The sequence below is a fragment of the Echinops telfairi genome, unplaced genomic scaffold (assembly GCF_000313985.2).
Source record: "Echinops telfairi isolate 266 unplaced genomic scaffold, ASM31398v2 ScPeMD7_7468;HRSCAF=8506_0, whole genome shotgun sequence".
NCBI classification, from domain to species: Eukaryota; Metazoa; Chordata; class Mammalia; order Afrosoricida; family Tenrecidae; genus Echinops; species Echinops telfairi.
In genome coordinates this window covers 69677252-69696272 of record NW_022111369.1, presented here as the reverse complement: position 1 = coordinate 69696272, position 19021 = coordinate 69677252, and the positions used below count along the sequence as shown (strand labels likewise).

Below are 19021 nucleotides of genomic sequence, written 5' to 3'. Positions count from 1 at the left end.
TTTAAAATAGGGATATATTATGTAGGTATATTCAGCATTCAAATCTCATCATTGTTTCCCCCAGATATTTCTCTGAGCTAAGATCTCTTATTGAACATCTATTGTAATCATCAATGGCATGGCTCCAAAAAAGAATAACTGGAATCCAGAGAATAGACACATTTAAGAAAATAAGATGAAAGATGTAAGGAAATCTTTTGAACTGGGAATCTGATCAGCATCCTTTGCCTCTCTTTTAGCATTTACCTCTTCCATAGTGAATACTTTTGATGGATTCTAATAATATGCCTCCAATCCTGTAAGTGAAAATACACTTGATTCAAGTTAAGACAAGCAGACATTCACTCTCAGGAATTTGAGCCTTAAGCAAGGGTAAAAATAGGTCTAAAATGTTTGGGGTTCAATCATTCCAGAAGAGGTAATTTGAAACAGACTGTGTTAGACTGGGTTCTCTATAAAAACAAAAGCAAGACACTTGCAAGATTATATAAGATTATATATGTGTGTGTGTGTGTGTGTGTGTGTGTGTGTGTGTGTATACAGCATGAAGGATAAAACAGCTAATTTGCCCACACAGCAGTACAGAGGGCTCTGTTCGACTCACTTCCTTGGAACAGTTAATATACTGGAAGTCCTTCAACTCATGAGGGCCTCTGGGTCCAAAGTCAAGGAAGTAGACAGCTGAGTCTTCTGTAAAGCAATACAGGCAGGCCAGCCACAAGCAGCAAACAGCAGGGCAGGTCACCAACAGTTAGAAAGACTGCAAGGTCTGACAGTCCCAAACTCAAACAATATACACACCAGCAGCATGGCGAAGTAGGTCTCGAAGGAACCTCAAGCTCTAGCAACACGATCCACAGGTTGACAGTCCCACAGATAGTGTAACTCATGAGTTGAGGCATAGAACTAGCAGACACACACTGAGCTGATAACCAGAGAGCAAGAGACAGAGAGGAAGGGCTTACCAAGCCATTTATCTCTTTGCCCTCCAATCAAACTGCAACCTTATTAATCCCACATGTTCTTATTGGCCAGATTGGCACAATAAACCTACCTATCACACAGACCATTACTAGAGTTTCTGACCCCCACTCTTCTGGGTACACCTTGTCTTCTGCTCATCTGAGGATTTCCAAATCTTCCTGTGGCTTCTCTAAGCTCCTATTACTCTTTCAATAATTCCTGTATAATTTAAATTATCTGTCTTGCTTCTAATGAAGGGATTTTAACTAATTCAAAAATTAATGCCACAGACTAGCTTTCAGGTCTTAGAAAACGCATAAAGGTCCACTATTGGAAAATCTTATCTGATGAAAGTTGAGTGGAGGCTGAGAAACAATCACACACTGTCAGATAAGAACATAACTGCATACAATGGTGAAATGACCTGTCACCTCTAAACATCTAAAACAGAATGCCCACTGAGGGCAAGGCTCTGGGGATAGTAAAATTGTCAGCATGTAATTTTAATAAGAATATAAAGCATTCAGTCTCTGCTGAAAAGATCTAAATTGCATTGGCTAACATTAGAAATGGTTGTCACTGTTATGTTCCAGCCATTCTGTTCTAACTCAAAGCGACGCTATGCACATCAGAATGAAAACATGGTCTAGTCCCGCACCATCCTCACAGTTGCTAAGATTGACCTCATTATCATGCTGTTACTGTGTTGATACATCTCATCGAGGGTCTTCTTTTCCCCTGCCTTTCTACTTTACTAAGCATGCTGTCTATTTTCAAGGGCTTTTCTTTCCTGTTAGCATGTCCAAAAGAGTGACATGGAATCTCATTTCTAAGGAGTATTCTGGCTATTCTTCTTCCAAGACAGAGCTGTTTTCAGCCTCTAGGTCTTAAAGATTTGTCTTAAAGTAAGCAGACATCTAAGTGACGTGGTAGGCAAGTCCACACAGAAGGAGCACATCATCTTATATTGTGTTAGGCAGGGTTCTCTAGAGAATCAAAACCAGGACACTAGATCAATCGATCAATAGATAGATGATAGATAGATGGATAGATAGATAGATAGATAGATAGATAGATAGATAGATAGAGTTATATAGCAAGAAAGAATGTAACAGCTAATTAATCCACAAAGCAGTACAGAGGGCTCAATTCAACTCCCTTCTGTGGACAGTTAATATACTGCAAGTCCTTCAAGCCATGGGGCTGCAGGGTCCAAGGTCAAGGAAGCAGACAATAAAGTCCTCCCTCAGGCAGGGCAAGCAGAGCCTATCCATAGGCAGTAAACAGCAGAGTGGGTCACCAACAATCAGCAGATCGTTTTAGTAGATATTAGTTGATGAAGCTAAAAATAGCATGCTTAGTAAAGTAGAATGGCAGGGGAAAAGAAGACTCTTGATGAGATGTATCAACACAGTAACAACATGATAATGAGGTCAATCTTAGCAATTGTGAGGATGGTGCTGAACTAGACCATGTTTTCATTCTGGTGTGCATAGCGTCGCTTTGAGTTAGAACAGACTTGCTGGAACATAACAGCTTAGTGAAGTAATCTAACTTAGTGAAGCAAGCCCAGATGGAATATCGAATGCAAGCAATGCAAGGTGAAAGGATCCACCAGCTTCAAGCTCAAGCAATGTACATACCAGCAGCACGGAAAAATGGGTCTTGAAGGAGCCTCAAGCTCTAGCTACATGATCCACAGGTTGGCTTGGCCCACAGGTAGTGTAGCTCACAGGTTGAGACAGAGAACTAGTTAAAGCAGCAGCACTCTCCAGCATGCTCCAAACACCAGAAACCAAGAGAGAGGGAGGTGGGCCTTGCAGAGATACTTCTCTCTTTCCCCTCCAATCAAACTTCAACCTGATTAAGCTCACATGTTCCTATTGGCCAGGTTGTCACAATAACCCTAACTATCACATATACGATACAAGGATTGCAAATAATAAAATCCAAGATCGAAGGAGGGAATGATATTAAAACTTAAGTTGTGAGCACCCAGTTTGCAAAAGGCTATGGATGACAGTGAAAGCCCGAAATTCATTTGCGGAATTTCCACGTGGATTAAAACTCCATTAACTCTCTTAAACGATTGACCAGGGAGGTAAACAGTCTTCCCCTCAGAGGGAGTACATTGGAAGGTGGAATACTACAAACATAATTAGGTTAAATTTAATATATTGTTACTTGTTTTACTTTCTGACCCATTCTTCATTTGTTCTAATATCTGTTATCTCCAACTTGTTCTTGCATTGGGATTTTCTAGGGGATTATTTTAGTGTCATTTTTGGGCTTTTTTGTATGATTTTCTTTATATTAAATCCAGAGTCAGTAAATGTATGGCGACAACAACTAGATTTATAGCTCCTTGGGGTTATGGCAGGGAAGTTTGGGTGATAATAGGGAGCTAATAATAGGTACAAGAATGAATAACATATTCTAACATTTATTATGGTGATGATTGCATACGACTCGACTTTTTAATATTTTTAAATCAATTCACTTTGGCATGTGAATTATATGTAAATAAAAATCTTAGAAAGCAAATACATCATTTTGGTTAATGAAGTGCCCTTCATCCAAGCCATGGCATTTTCAATGAAAATGCCAGACTGGAAGAAGAATTTAGCCATTGGAATTGTGATGTTTGTGTAGAATATTGAATTTATCACGTACTGTCAGAAAAACAAACAAATCCATTTTTGGATAAAGTATTGCAATAATACACCTTAGAAATGAAGGTGGTGAAACATGACTTTGCTTACTACAGATACGTAATCAAGAGGGACCAATCACTAGTGAAAGGTATCAAATTTGGTAAAGCTGAGGATCAGGTAAAAAGAGGGGATCACAGTAAAATGAGTTGTCAAAGTGGCTGCAATAATGGACTAAAACACACCGATTATTTTGAGGATGGTATAGGGCTGAGTAATGCTTTAATCTGTTATACATGCAGTCACTGTGAGTCAGAGCTTATTCCACAGCAACTAACACTTCCTACCCTTTACAATGCTTCCATGACTTCTATTCTAATATTTATTCCTGTGTCTATGGCTCTGGTTATATCATACTACTCAGCTATTGATTTATTGGTATAATGTGCCATATACTTTGATAAAAAAATTAAAACCCCATTACATTCCAGGCTATAATGACTCATAGTGACCAACCCCAGATGTAACAGAAAATAATTGCTTCATACTCTTTTCTTGACTGTTAATGAGGGTTTTTGCATTGCTTAAAATAAGAAAAATGTGCATCAGGATTGTGTCTAGCAATAGGACCAATAGATAACATCATAATGGAGAAAAGATTAAGGTTGTGAAGGATTTCATTTTAATTAGATCCACAATCAACAATCATGGAAGCAGCAGTCAAGAAATCAAATGATGTATTGCATTTGGAAAATTAGCTACACCAGACTTCTTCAAAGTTTAAAGAGCAAAGACTTCATTTTGAAGAGTAAAGTGTTCCTGACCCACACCATGGCATTTTTCAATAGTATCATAGGCATGTGAAAACTGAACAATTCAAAAGTAAGACCAGAGTAGAATTCCTGAATTTGAATTACAGTACTGAGAAAGAATATTGAAAGTACCATCAATTGTCAGAACACCAAACCAATTTGTCGTAGAGGAAATATAGTTAGGATGCTCCTTAGAAGCAAGAATGGCAAGATTTTTTTTTTTTCATTTACTTTGGTCATGTTGTCAGAAAAGACCAGTCCCTGGAGGAAGGACAATACTACAGGTAATGCAGAGGGTTAGTGAAAAAGAGGAAGAAACTCAAAAGAGCTTAACGCAGTGGTTCCAAAAATGGGCTCAAGCATGAGAACAACTGTGAGGATAGCATAGCACACGAATGTTTTGTTCTATTTTATGGACCTGAACTTCATATTATCTGCCTTCCCACAATGTCATCAGCCCTAAATCCTGAAGGGTTAGGTTGATCTCTGTAGGCTCGGGATAGACAAAACTGATTAAATACCAGAATATTCATTGCTTCCTCTCCTCACTCATCTCTAGTCTCTGTGGACCAGGCAAATGGGGACCAGTGGAACACAATTGGTATTCCATCAATTCCTAGAGCATTGTTTGGGGCCAATGCTTTCAGTGCTTGAACTTCTTCCTTCAGTACCATTAGTTCTTGCGCATATGCTCCCTCCTGCAATGGTGGCATGTCAACTAGTCCTTTTTCGTACAGTGACTGTATTCTTCCCATCTTCATTTGATACTTCCGGCATCATTCCATATTTTGCCCATACAATCTTTCAGTATTGCAACACAAGGCTTGTATTTTTCTTGAGCTCTTTCGGTATAAGATGTGATGAGTGTGCTCTTCCTTTTTGAATTTCTAACTCTAGGACTGCACATTTCATTATAATATTTTACATTGTCTTCTGGAACTCTCCTTTAAAATTTTTTCTTCTGCTCTTTGATGTCATCCCTTCTCCCATTTACCTTTGCTACTCTACTCTAGGTCTTTCCATTCTTTCCTGTCTGCTTGGTGACCTTTGCTTTCTTCATGAATCGTGTTCTTTATGTCAATTCCACAGCTCACTAGGACTTCTGTCAAGTGTTTACTGTGTCAAATCTGTTCTTGAGATGTTCTCCAAATTCAGGTTGGAGAAACCAATGTCCAAAACACAGTCAGTTAAACAGATAATAAATATGAATGGTTCTGAAACGCACTCAAGGTCAATTTTCTCTAATTCAAGTCCCATTATCCCATTCAAATGCATGTGACCTTAGGCCTCTTGCAGGGTGCATCTAGCAGACCCTGGATTTCAAACAACCTATTTTATTAAAGCAGACTGGCTTTTGTCTCAGGACACTTCAGAAGCAATCTTTCCTAACTCAGCTATAGTTCAACATTTCTTACATTCTTTTCAGTCTTTACTAGTAAGAACAACCCAAGAGCTCACCTAAGAATAACAAGCTACACTTCCCCTGCCCCTTCCTTTTTTCTCTTACAAATCCCGTCCTTCCATGGGTATGGAGACACTACAACACATTTTCAAATCCCAGAGAGAAGTAGAGTGCCATGGGAGGAGGAATGGTTGATGTCAGAATAGAGTGAAAGAATGCAGGATGGGGATGGAGGCATATCTGACCTCTGCCTAATGGCAATCAGTCATGGGCTGTTTTGGACTTGGATTCTTCTTCTCCTCTGTGCATGGGAGCCCTGGTAGCAAAGTGGTTACATGCTGGGCTGAGAACCACCGTTAGAAACCACCAACTGCCCTTAGGAGAAACACAGGAGGATTTCTAATCTCATAAAGAGTGAATTCACTTCAAAATTGTGTTGGCAACCCACCGGGGTAATTCTACCCAGTCCAATAAGCACACTGAGTCAGTACTGACTCAGTGACAGTGAGTTTGGTGGTGGTGGTGGGTGGGTGTGTTCTTTTAGGTTTCTCCTTTTTGTAGCCTAGGGAAATCTGATGTGGCCTCCACTTCATTTTCTTACTTGGAATGGAGAGGAACTGACAACTTTCAGGTTCGTGATCAAGCATAAAACACTTGTACTCCAACAGGTACCCTAGGCACTCTGGTAGACACTGAAAATCAAAGGAAATCCCCAAATATTCTTCTAGGTTAAACGAAAACTTTGGGGCAAACATATATGGAAACAGAAAACTTTGGGGCAAAGGCAAAAGAGACATATGGTCTATGTATCTATATCTCTATGTCTCTTTTGCCCCAAAGTTTTCATCTAACTTAAATGTAATGTAATAAATGCAGTGTAATATAACAAATGCTAGGAAGAGGTGGGAAGTTTTGTGAGAGTTTACAACTGCAGTTGATTTTGTTAAGAGGGTCAAGGAAGGGTTATCCAAATAATTGAGTCTCAAGTTGAGCTGTACAATATATGCAGGAATAAAGAAATTGAGAGAAGAAAAAGTAGAAATCTTTCGATAGCAGAAGGAAACACATATGTAAAAATCAGTGTTGATGAAAGTCAGAGTCAGTAATAAGGCCAGGGCTCCGAAGGAGGGAGTAACTGGGAGCACAATTACCAGAAGAAGATCTTGAGAGGGCTATATTACGTCACTTGCATTTATCCCCCAAAACGGAATGTTTTCCTTAAATGCAGCATGTTGAAGAATAACCTTGTCTTTCTCCTTTAGTTCCCATTTTATTTATTACAATTTGTGGGTTACTGTTAGGTTTGAGCTCCCTGCCAGGAAGAGGTGGTACACCTAGATGAGTGGTACATTTGGATTGGCCCATCTAGGCCAGGTGAATTTAATTCAGCCAATGGGGCTGACCAATATCATCAACCACGCCTCCCAATGGGGCCCCTGAAAAGCCAGAAGTTTTCTCTCTCAGGGGCTTTCTCTCTCCCAGAAGCTGCTACACAGTTCAGCACAGCAGGGCTGCACAGCCCAGCACAGCTGGGCTTGTGTTCCATTTACAGTAACCCTGAAACTGCTTCTAATCTTTATAAAACTCACTTGGATCCCAAACCAGGCTTCAGCATGAATTCTTTTCTGTGGGAAGCCAAGGACTGAAGTATTTTTCTCCCACGAGCGAGATCTAACAGTTACACCTATTAGCTATCCAGTGTGTGAAATTGAGACAGAGAGATTGCTACAGTTCGAGATTTCACCACTATATTCAGTTGGTCATCAATGACCGACTATAATAAATTATACTCCACAATCATGTCATTCCTATCACTGGTGTTTTAGTTGAAACCTCTTCATTTTTACTTATTTGTTTAGCCTAATTTTCCTCATTGAAATGCTTCGTGTTCCTTAGATCAGCCTAGCGGTAATCTATTCTTTTCACTGCTACTGAAGTGAACTTTTAAAATCATTTATACGATTACACTATTCCCCTTCATAGCAACCCTGATTTTCTGTTCATATTTATTGCACAAGCCATTTCCTCAATCTTTAGGTTGAATCTTATAACTCCTTTAAATAAGCTTCTACAAAACGGATGTGTCATGTTATTTCATGCCTACATACGTTTGAGAAGGCTGTTCTCCACACTTCAGTTCTCTCCAACAACCTTGTCAAAATAACACATAGACTTAAAGACTCAACTAAGGCATCACCTTCTCAAGAAAGAATGCCTTGTCCATCCTCTGTCTCATTTTACATTTTAACACATTAATTATAAAATATTTGATAAACTCCAAAACTAGACTCACTGCCATCAAGCCAATGCTGATTCATAGTGGCCTAGAAATTCTGCTTATAAATGTGTACCCCAGAGAATTGAAAATGGACAGTCAGAGCTTCGTATACCAGTGTGCAGTGCAGTACTTTTTGGCACATCTACATAGTGCCAAAAAGTGGAAATAATCTAGATGCTCATCAATAGATTAATGAATAAATGAGAGGGGTGCATACATACAATGGAATACTACTAAGCCAGTAGGAGAAATGAAATCTGGATACATGTTATATGTTACAATATACATAGAATGAAAAGACAATTTACTGAGCGAAATGAGACAAGCCCAAGAGGAAAGAGAGTGCAGGGCCTCCTTTATATAAAAAAGACAAGGAAAACTAACCAAATAGAGAACAAAGTTCATTAGCAGTTACCTGGGTGTGGTAGTTACATAATCTGATGTCAATATGGGACTTGAGAGGATTAAGAGTGAATCGGTGGAGCCTAGTCTATCAATTGGATCATAGCCAATGAGGCCTCTGTGTGGGCATGGCCTTCACCTGAGAATTCTGGGAAGTCCTGCGAGAATTCTGGGAATTCTACTCACTTCCTTCCAGACATCCCTGAGGAAAAGCCACATGGAGCTACCCTGACGCAGCCAGAACCCTGGACCTGGAGAAGCTACGTGCAGACCGCTGACAGTGCTGAGATGCGTACAATGCCATTGGATCTACAAGTCTTCCCACCCATTAGCCTGTGGTCTTCCTGAATTTGGCAGCATTGAGTGTGTTTTGTGAGTCTGAAGAGGACTTTATACATTGGTGATATGGGCTAATGTCAGCTTATGGACTTGATCTGGACTGGACTGGGATGTTTTCTCAATGTTCAGTTGCTCTTGTATGTAAAGCTCTTCCTCATACACACATGAGTGTCTGTGGATTTGTTTCTCTAGCCCAACTAACACACTGGGAGAGCACAGAGGGTAGAAGAGTGTGCTGCCCAGTGATGGAAATATTGCACTATCTAAAGTCAGGATGATACAGTCAATTATTGTAATTGTTGTCAATAAGTTGTGTACCTGGAAAAGGATGAATTGCAAAATTTGTGGGATGAACATAATTAAAACAATGATCAAAATTTTAAAGTAGTGGGTGAATTTGCTTATATATAATAAGGAACTCATGGGATTTGGGTTATTGGTTTGGATACATAGGTTTATGAATCTATGTGGTACAATGGGGTACCAAAAAATGGAATGATTTTTTCAAAGCTAAGTATTTAAATTTTTTTACTAAAAACCTTATCACCTTCAAAGTACTCTCCATTATACTTACTATACTTGTCAAATATGTGATACCATTCTTGGAAACATTTATCAAACTCCTCATTTTTTCTTCACTTATTCTACATAGTCAAATTGCTGTCCTTTCATGGCGCTCTTCATTCATAGAAACAAAAATAAGTTGTACAGAGAAAGGTCAGGTGCATGGAGCAAGAGTGCATGATTTTGTTTTGGTTTTTTTTTTTTGCCAAAAATTAGCACACTGAGATGGCTGCATGAGCAGGTGCATTGTCTTGGTGGCAAAACCAGTCCCCCATCTGCCACAAATTAAATCTTTTTTATTGCACACTGTTATGCAATCTTTTCAGAACCTCTAAAAAGAAAGCTTGATTAACAGTCTGACCTGGTGGAACAAACTCCAAATACACTACCCCTTCACATCAAAAATAACAAAACAAATAAGAATAAGAATTGTTTTAGTCTTTGAATTCACTCAATGATATTTTAGGGGCAAGATGATGATGGTGTCTTCCACTGACTTGATTGATATTTGCTTTTGGGGTCATAAGAACAGCACAGTGTCCTGACACCAGTCAGGACCTGGAGGAAAAAGTCTGTGTCGCCATGCTTTGGAGCTGTGCTTTCAAAGCACGGCATGTTTCTATTTGAAGCTTTTTTCCCTGCTTCATCAGAACCCGAGGCACAAATTTCGCAGCCACCCTTCTCATTTCCCAATATTCCATTAAAATTCACTGACCTGAGCTCCAAGATAGTTCAGATAATATCCCCTTCTCTTCAGTGGCCCATCATCTGTCTTCAAGCACAAGTGCATAAGTTTTGTCGACATTTTCATCCATTCAGGAAGTTGACAGATGTCCAGAATGAGGTTTGTCATCAAATTACCTTTCACCTTTTTTGAAACAGAAAACCACTCATACACTTGAGCTTTTCCCATAGTGCTTTCTTTGTAAGCACTGTCAACCTCACAACAGTTTCTGCTGTGTCTTTCCCGAGCCGGAAACAAAATTTCACAGCCTTACACTGTTCTCTTAAATCAGATATTTTTTTTTAAATGTTCGAACAAACTGCTTTTATGAAAAAATTCACTGTAACCTGAGTGAACCTTCCCAGGTGACACCACTGGGTGCACTAATGCAGAGTGAGTTTCTCAATGCTGGGCTAGCAGATAAAAATGCTGTGCTAATAAACTGCACAGCAGAGCTTTTTTCCTGTTATTTGGGAGTACCCCTTGTATGTTGCTATGATGCTGAAACTTTTGTTATCAATACTTCAAAAGGAAGTAGAGACACCCATGGAGGACAGGCTTCAGGAAAGCTTCCAGCTAAGATATACTAGGAAGAAATGCCTCCCAATGTATGTTCAAAATTAAGCCAATAAAACCCTGACTATCAGAGAATATTTTTGAGGCTTAGGTGTACTTATTTTAGGTACATCATCAGTGGGAAAAGCCATGACAGAAGTATAGTATACTGGTAAAGTGGAGAGCCAATGGAAACATGGAAAGGTCATATGACACATGAGGTGTAAGGTCACAACAATGGACTTATACAAAATGGTGCTCTTGAAGATGACAAGGTGGCCAAGAAAAAAGCAAAGTTACAGTCTGCTGTGAGTGAAGTTGTCCTGAGTTGGAGCTGACTTAATGGCAAACAATAATAGAAATGTTTACTCGGTTTTGGTATTTGATGTTCTTAATATTTCTCAAAAATGAACTTAGATATATAAATATGGGGGCTATGACAACTTGTGTCATGCAAAAATGAGTTCAAGCGTTTTCTCTTGTATTTTCATGAAAAGAAGTTGTGTCATACAAATAGACATTATCATGCACTATTATTAATAATTAGAGAAGCTTGGTGATACAGTGGTTACCCATTGGGCTCTGATCCTCATGGTTGGCAGTTTGAAGCCAACAGCAGCTCTGTGGGAGAAAGACTGAATTCTCTGCTCCTCTACAGAGTTACAGTCTTGGAAACCCACAGGGGATCACCAAGAGTCAGCATTGACTCAAAGGCTGTCAGATATTTATTTATTTTCATTAATAGTTATTAGAAGCATTGAGACAAGTTTAACGTGTTTCTATATACAATGTGACTTTCATAAAGATATAATTTTTATTCATGATTATAAGGTGGTCCACCAAAGAATTAACATCCCCATTAAACTATTTCCAGGTCACTCAATCCATTAAAAAAATACAATTGTTAGAAATGATCAAAACATTTTAAACATTTGTCAGGTTAATGTGAGATTAAAAGGAACCCATTTTCATTCCATCAGGATCCAAGCAATGCACAAATTAATGTAAAAGCTTAAAAAGATTTGGGGATGGGGAGGCAGATTTTCTTTTTTTTCCACAAAATAAAATCAAAGAAGAGCTCTAACATCACATCAAACAAAGTGTCCTCAAACTGATTTCACACATCTAATAGACCTGATTAGCTCAGATGGTGCATTCAAAAGGGTTTGTTGGGAACTCCAAACCCGGCACCAGAGTCCGCTCTTCTGCTAACTTTGTCTATTTCCACTTTATAATCAGGCTCCAAGAAATTCGTGCCTTCCTCTGAAAGTCTAAGCCAGCTTTTTTAATATCATTTCCACTATTCTCAATCAAGCTCTCATCACTTTTCTCAAAGACAATTATAGCGTTTTCCTTACCAAACTCCTCCCTTTTTCAGCAGTCAGGCAAAGCATATGTGTACAGATAATTAAGTAATTGCATGATGAGTCTCAGAGAGCATGGAATCATTTGTGCACATTTTTGACGACAACAAAGTCTAACTTGGTCAAACTCCACAGTGTCATACAGAATCACAAATTAACCTTAAATTGCCTGAAGATGAAATTGCCTTTGCAGAAACTCTTGGATTAAATAAAACAATTCAGAAGCCATAAATCAGAGTCATTTGAGCAGATATTTTCTAACAGGAAAGAAGTCACGTTAAGGAAATACGTATCATTGTTTCTTGATTTTGCAATGTATTTTCTCTTGAATTATATTTATTTAGTGCTTCATAAAGTGTCACCATCATCTGATTGAGTAAGGAATGTAAATGTCAATATGTCATTTACGATGTTAGTGACTACAACTAATACAAGTCCTAAGATTGACTTAGGCAATAAAACACGCATTTTGCATAACGTGAATTGTGTCTCTTTAGTTCTTCTCTATAGTTTCGTAGAAGTGTTCTCCTTTGTCTGGGCTTTATTTCTTTGTGTGTTGGCTTCAGTCCCAGAATAAGAGAAGGGGATGGCAGCAGAGCTAGTATCATATCTAGATATGATAAGTACAGAATAGGGATTTTATATTCCTGCATCTCCTACTTGGAAATAAAAAGCCCCAAATATGATTTTTTTCTGTGGATCTGGTTGTACAAAATAGGTTCATATGACCATTCTTAAACTAAGCTGGGCAAGGAGAATAGATTGTGACAATGGGTGTGGTCTAGTTACTTGTGTTGGGATGGGTTGTGGGAACTCAACTATAAGGACCACTGAAGTCATCTTCCACTGACTTCTTAATACTCCCTCCTTAATAATCCCTATATTAAATAGCCAAATTCCATAATTTGTGGCATCTGAATAGCTCTAGTGTCTACATACCTTTCCTTATATGCTATATATTTTTAACATTTCATGTGTTCACATGATTCCAAAATCAAGATCATACAAAAAAGCTTCCTGAAGGAAACCAAAGTCCCAGAGAAGAAAATACACTATATGAACCCGGCCTGCCTAGTCTGAGTGTAGACCTGGACGGGGCTTGGCGAACACTATTGACCATTCTAATTGGAGCCACAATAAATAGATGAGCCCTCATAGAATGGGAGAAAAACTAGAAACAGAACCCAAATTCACAAAGAGTTCTGACTTGCTGAGCCAACTGAAACCAGAGTACAGTACTTAGTAAAGCACTCAGCCCAAGACCCTATTTAAACCTTGAGTCAAAATTCTCTTCTGAGACCACCTTTTAATGAAACAGCAGAGCGGCACAAAAGTTAAGCATATCACCCACTACTTAACAGGCAAAATGTCAAGAAACGTTCTAAAGCAAAAATAAGAAGATAAGGGGCAGAGAGACTAGACTACTAGAAACAGGACAAGAATTGCATTGAAAGAAAATGGTAACTCATTTTGAAAAATGTAACCACCATTAGTGAACAAATTGTATAGAAATGGTTAAATGGAAATTGAATTACTGTTTGAACTTTCACCAGAAAAAATAAAGCATTATTTAAGGACAAAAACAGAAAGAGAACTACATCCTAACATCTCCACCTCAAAAAAGTCCCATCTACTTTGTTATCCAACATCACCACACATTCAGGTAACAATTGTAATTAGAAGTTGCTATACGTTTCCTGATTTCTTTATGAAAGATATTGAGGGGGGAAATGTTTAAAATAAAATATTTTATCTTACAATGAAGATCAAAAATATCCCTTTGCTTTGGCCTTGATTAACAACAACAACAACAACAAAACTTTTATAGGCCATACAAGACAAAAAAAGAATTTGCTAAAGAGTTCTTACAGTATGCATCCCACATCAATTTAAACTCTTGATAAATCACTCCAAATTCTTAAAGCTCCAAAATTTCCTGGTTAGGCTAAGGGGAAGAAAATCTTATTGACACAGTTATTCAAGATGAAGGGAGGTGTGTCTTCAGTTTAAGAATTGTTTTCTGTCAGGGGATTTCTTGCTAATATTCTTAAAGAGTTTGGATTTTTCTACATTTTTTGGTTTTCTGGTAGCCAAATCCACCACTACCTGCTGACTTTTTATCCTTTCCTTCATTGCTGTCCATGTTTAGACCAAGAAGAGGTTGTGTCTTGAAACCAAATGACAGAGCAACTTGAGGTAAATTTAAATTATTTAAGTTATTAATATTAAAGATTTGTTTCAGAGAATGAGAATCCTATGCTCAAATATATGACATATGCTTCCTGGGTTGATGAGTGAAGGAAGTGGTTCTTTTAAATAAGTTTTTCAAATTGAAACTGAATATCAGAAACTTTGGAGCCAGAAAACTCAGCTTCCCCCTAGTGGAACATTGGATTTCCTCAAATCATGAAGGAAACCCAATTCTGGGCTCGAAATGGGCAATGCATGCGTTCTTCCACTGAAGGCATGAGCTGTTGTAGTCACACAGTGCAGGGACTGCTTACGGTCATCTGAACAATCAGATGACTTCCGTCCTCGAGCTGCCGCATCTGTACACAAAAATATCCCTGACCGCATTGCAGAATTGAAAAAATGGTGATGGTTCACTTATTTTGCTTCTGTCTTCCATTAATTTCCATGACAGGCAAGTCAATGGAGCTCAGCAACTCATAGTGATCTTTCACAGACTTGCACCAGTAGCCTCTCTTTCTGTTTTTCTTAAGGAATGTAAGGAGTAGAAGGAATCTTTTTCCCCCAGAGGCACAGACATTTCCCTGCTCAAGACAATCCATGGTGGCATTGGCTTTATCTCCATCAACACCGACTGACAAGAGCTCCTTTCTTAGAACAACCCTGGCCAGGTCTTCGACGTTTCAAGTTTGAGTGGCAGAAAAAAATATGTTCCGTCTGAGTAGTGGCAGAAGTTTAGTATTGTGCTTTAATTCCCCTCCAAATCCATAATCCAAAGTATGATCAGCCTCATCAATAACCAGGCACTGTAGATTTGTTTGTTTGTTTGTTTTTAGTGGCTGCAATGTGTGTACTGTATTCTTATGGAAATAAATAGGGGCACTTGAACTGTGATTGAACAAAAGGTTACATTAGTGTTGTGCTTTGTTGAACGGAGACCTTAGAGAAAGACCCAGAGGAACGACTTCAAGGGGGAAAGTTGTTCTCCCAACTGCTCTCAGAGGCTGCCTGACGGTTTTCTAGACGTTCTCCAAGCAGGGAGGAGGTTCTCTTATTCCAGGAATCCTGAGCCACAGCTCTCGGCTCTCTCCCTAAACGGAGAGACCCATCCCACAAAAACATCTACCGATTAACTCCGAAGCCCACTGGCTGTCTATTGACACGGAGGAGCTGCCTGAAGGCCTGAGAACATTCTCATGAAGGTTGAGCGTGGCCAGCACTTTCAAGATGATTGGCAGCCTGGAAAGAAAGGTCCCTTTCCTCCGCACTGTAGGTTTTTATACATAAATTTTGGGGGATTCTGTATATAGTCCAGGAGGGGGACTAGTGTGGTTACATTGATGTTGATCTGGTAAGCAATATTCTCTGCTTCAGTAGATTGGTTACTGCCCACCATGATCAACCCATGCATATGAATGTGGTGTGGCATCAACTCCTTCAGCACATCAACTGTCAGTACAGCCAGTTCCCTGATGCGTGAGAGACTCAGAACTCCTGTTCCATTCCTGGCATTGAACTTTAACTTACCAATGAGTCCAGCTGAAGGGGTGAGAAATCTGAGCATCTAACCACTGCCTGTGTTTACAGCTACTAGGAGATCCCTGCCTTTCATAAGTGGTCTGATACTTTTATGTTGAATTTCAGTCACACTTATAAAGTCCACTTCTTTAATCGCCCTCCAAGTGTTTTACATGCCAAGATTCTCTAGAGAAGTCAGAGGTGTCCTCAAACGTGCCTGCCAGTCCCAGTGGCAGACTGGGCACTTTACTAGCATCTTCCTCACCCAACTTTTCCAATCTCTTTCCTGCTTCTGCTAGATTATGGGCACCAGGTTCTTTAGACTTCTCTTTGTCTTCAGTTTTTTCTTTTTCATATTTTAAAATATGAATGTGATTCTCTTTCTATACACCAAAGGTGGCACTTTGCTCTTTTACTATAGCCTATGTCACAGAGATTCTTGATCTAGAAATACTTCAGATATTCTTTCAGATTATCCCATCCATTTGACCACTCTCACATTAAAACACTGCATTTCTCTCCTCTACCCCTACGTAGCGGTTTATTATACTGTGGTGGCTTGCATGTTACGATGATACTGGAAGCTCGTTCACTGGTATTTCAAATACCAGCAATGTTATCCATGGAGAACAGGTTTTAACAGAGCTTTCAGACTTAAGACAGATAGTAAAAAAGCCTTCCCCAAATTGGACAAGGAAAATCTATTGTCCGATATAGTGCTAGAAGATAAGCACCTATGTTGGAAAGCATTCAAAGTTACAGTGATCACACCAATGGACTCAAGCATAAAAGCAAAGTTATGAGACCAGTGCAGGACTGGGAATGTTTCAGAATCATGTTGTATGTGCGCTCACCGTGGGTTGGAGCTGACCCCAAGATCACTAGTAACAGCAAAATTTACCTCCCTGAGAAATACAACCATATCCAAACAGCAATCTTGCATTCACTGTAGCTCAATCAACTCTAAGCCTTAATTTGATCTTGCCACCCTTCTTGAGAAGCCCCTTCACAAGTACTAGCTATATAATTTGTGGGGTCCAGTGCAAGATTAAAATGCAGATTCCCTTGTTCACAAATGATTAAGAATTTCAAGACAGTGAGCACAGCACATGAAAATAAGAATTTGACCTTTCTCAAAAAGGCATCTTTGCAAATGCAAAGGTCTGATGACATCATCTCTGCGTCTAAGTATTATCCATGAACTAACATTAATGTCACTCTAAATCTTGTTACTAAATATATACTGCTAACATTCCGAGTCATAGCCACACCAGATTCCATCACTTTATTCTAACCCCAAGTTTGCTCTCTCATCTCTCACTTCCACGTGCTCTCCTTTCTTTAACTTACACTCTGCTTCACCTAAGTCCAAATAGTCGTGTGGTCGTGGCTAGTGTTTTAATTTCTCCATGAAGCCTTCTGTAAATCATTTTACTGGGTAATTCAGCAGATATGTAGCATCAGGATTGGAGGAAGGCTTTTGCTGATGACACAGCCTTGCTAAAAATGAGGAAGACTTGAAGCACTTATTGATTAGGATCATTAACTACAGCCTACATTATAGATTACACCTCCATATCAAGAAAACAGAAGTCCTCCCAACTGGATGAATAGACCACATCAGGATAAACAGAGAAATTATTGAAATATCAAGGATTTTCTTTTACTTGGATCTGTAGTTAATGCTTACAGAAGCAGCCATTGAGAACTCAAATACTGCTATTGGCAAATCTGTGGCACAATTCCTCTTTAAAGTGTCAAAGAACCAAGAGGTCACTTTGAGAACTAAGGTGCACATGACCTACGCTTATAAACTGATTGAACACACCATGGCCTGGGTAAGGTGCCCCTTAGTCTTCAAAGTGGCATCCTTCTTCAACCCTTAAAAGAGGTTTTATGGAGCAGATTTTCCCAATTTCTTGACTGCTCCTTCAATAAACATTGATTATGAATATCAACATAATGAAATTCTTGAAAATTCCTTTTTTTTTTCATTTACCATGATATTTTCTATTAGTCTAGTTGTGAAGAATTTGGTTTCTTTACACAGTGTAAATTTGTCCCTGAAAATTATATATTAGCATCCTAACTCCATACCTGCGGATGGCATTCTGTTTGCAAATAGGATTTCTTGTTATGTTAATGAGGTTGTATCATTGTAACAGATGTCCTAAACTCCATTATGTCTGACTTATAAAAAGAGCAGATTGAACACAGAGTGAACACAGATGTTATCTGAATTCCACGAAGACAGATGAATCTAACTTCAAAGCTACAAGATGAGGATTTCTACTTCCATAACAATTTTACAGTCTCAGAAAGCCACAGGAGGAGTTCTACTCTGTTCACTCAGTCACTGTGAGTCAAAATCTACTTGATGTCAGTGTGTTGAATAAATGAGAAGCTTGAAAAGTTGAAGAGTAGGGATGTTATTTTTGGGATTGAGATAGAGTCAATTATTTAATATTGCCCTTCTAGCCATAATCCATATGTAGTGAATATAAATTCTAACCTGTGGTAATAATCCAGCTTTTAAAAACTAAAGCGTTTGACTGGCATACATTTTACATAGCATACAATTCAATAGTGCAATCATAGTAATAAGAGTTGTACAATCATCTACACCCTCACTTTTAGAGCATTTACTATTTCTTGTACTCTTTGTCATCAGCTCCCCACCTCCCTTCAAACTTTTCCAAGAAATCATCAATGCAGTCACTATCATTTTACCTCTACACATCAGGATTGCATGTATAGAAAATCATAGAAGACAAAATAAAGAAAAACAAAACCCTACTGTACTTTGCATGATAGCAAGGGTATTAACATCACTGGTTTATGGTCGCAGGGGATTTAAAGGAGGCTTAATACATGTTTAGACCCTGCAAATGGATATAAAGCTCCCACTGTGATCCAGAGCCTTATGCAAACTGGCTGTTCTGATACCATTTCTTCCTGCGGGTTTGGAATTTATATTTCACTACCATTGGATCTCATAGTCTGATGTTTCTTCCATGTGGACCCAGTTGATGCCTCACTCACATGGCTGCTTCTATGAAGATAAGCCTTTAAGACCCCAGAAAATACTTTTTCTTTTTTTTTAAAATCATTTTATTAGGGGCTCATACAACTCTTATCAGAATCCATAAACACATCAATTGTGTAAAGCGCATTTGTACATTCATTGCCCTCATCATTCTCAAAACATTTCATCTCCCCTAAAACCCCCAGCATTAGGTCCTCATTTTCCCCCTCCCTC

The 19021-nt window shown here is 38.8% G+C and overlaps 1 pseudogene; it reads right to left on the bottom strand.

Moving 5' to 3' along the window:
- Window positions 1–14055: 14055 nt before the first annotated feature.
- The window catches only part of LOC101643615, a 40976-nt pseudogene continuing 36010 nt past the window's right edge, over window positions 14056–19021 (bottom strand).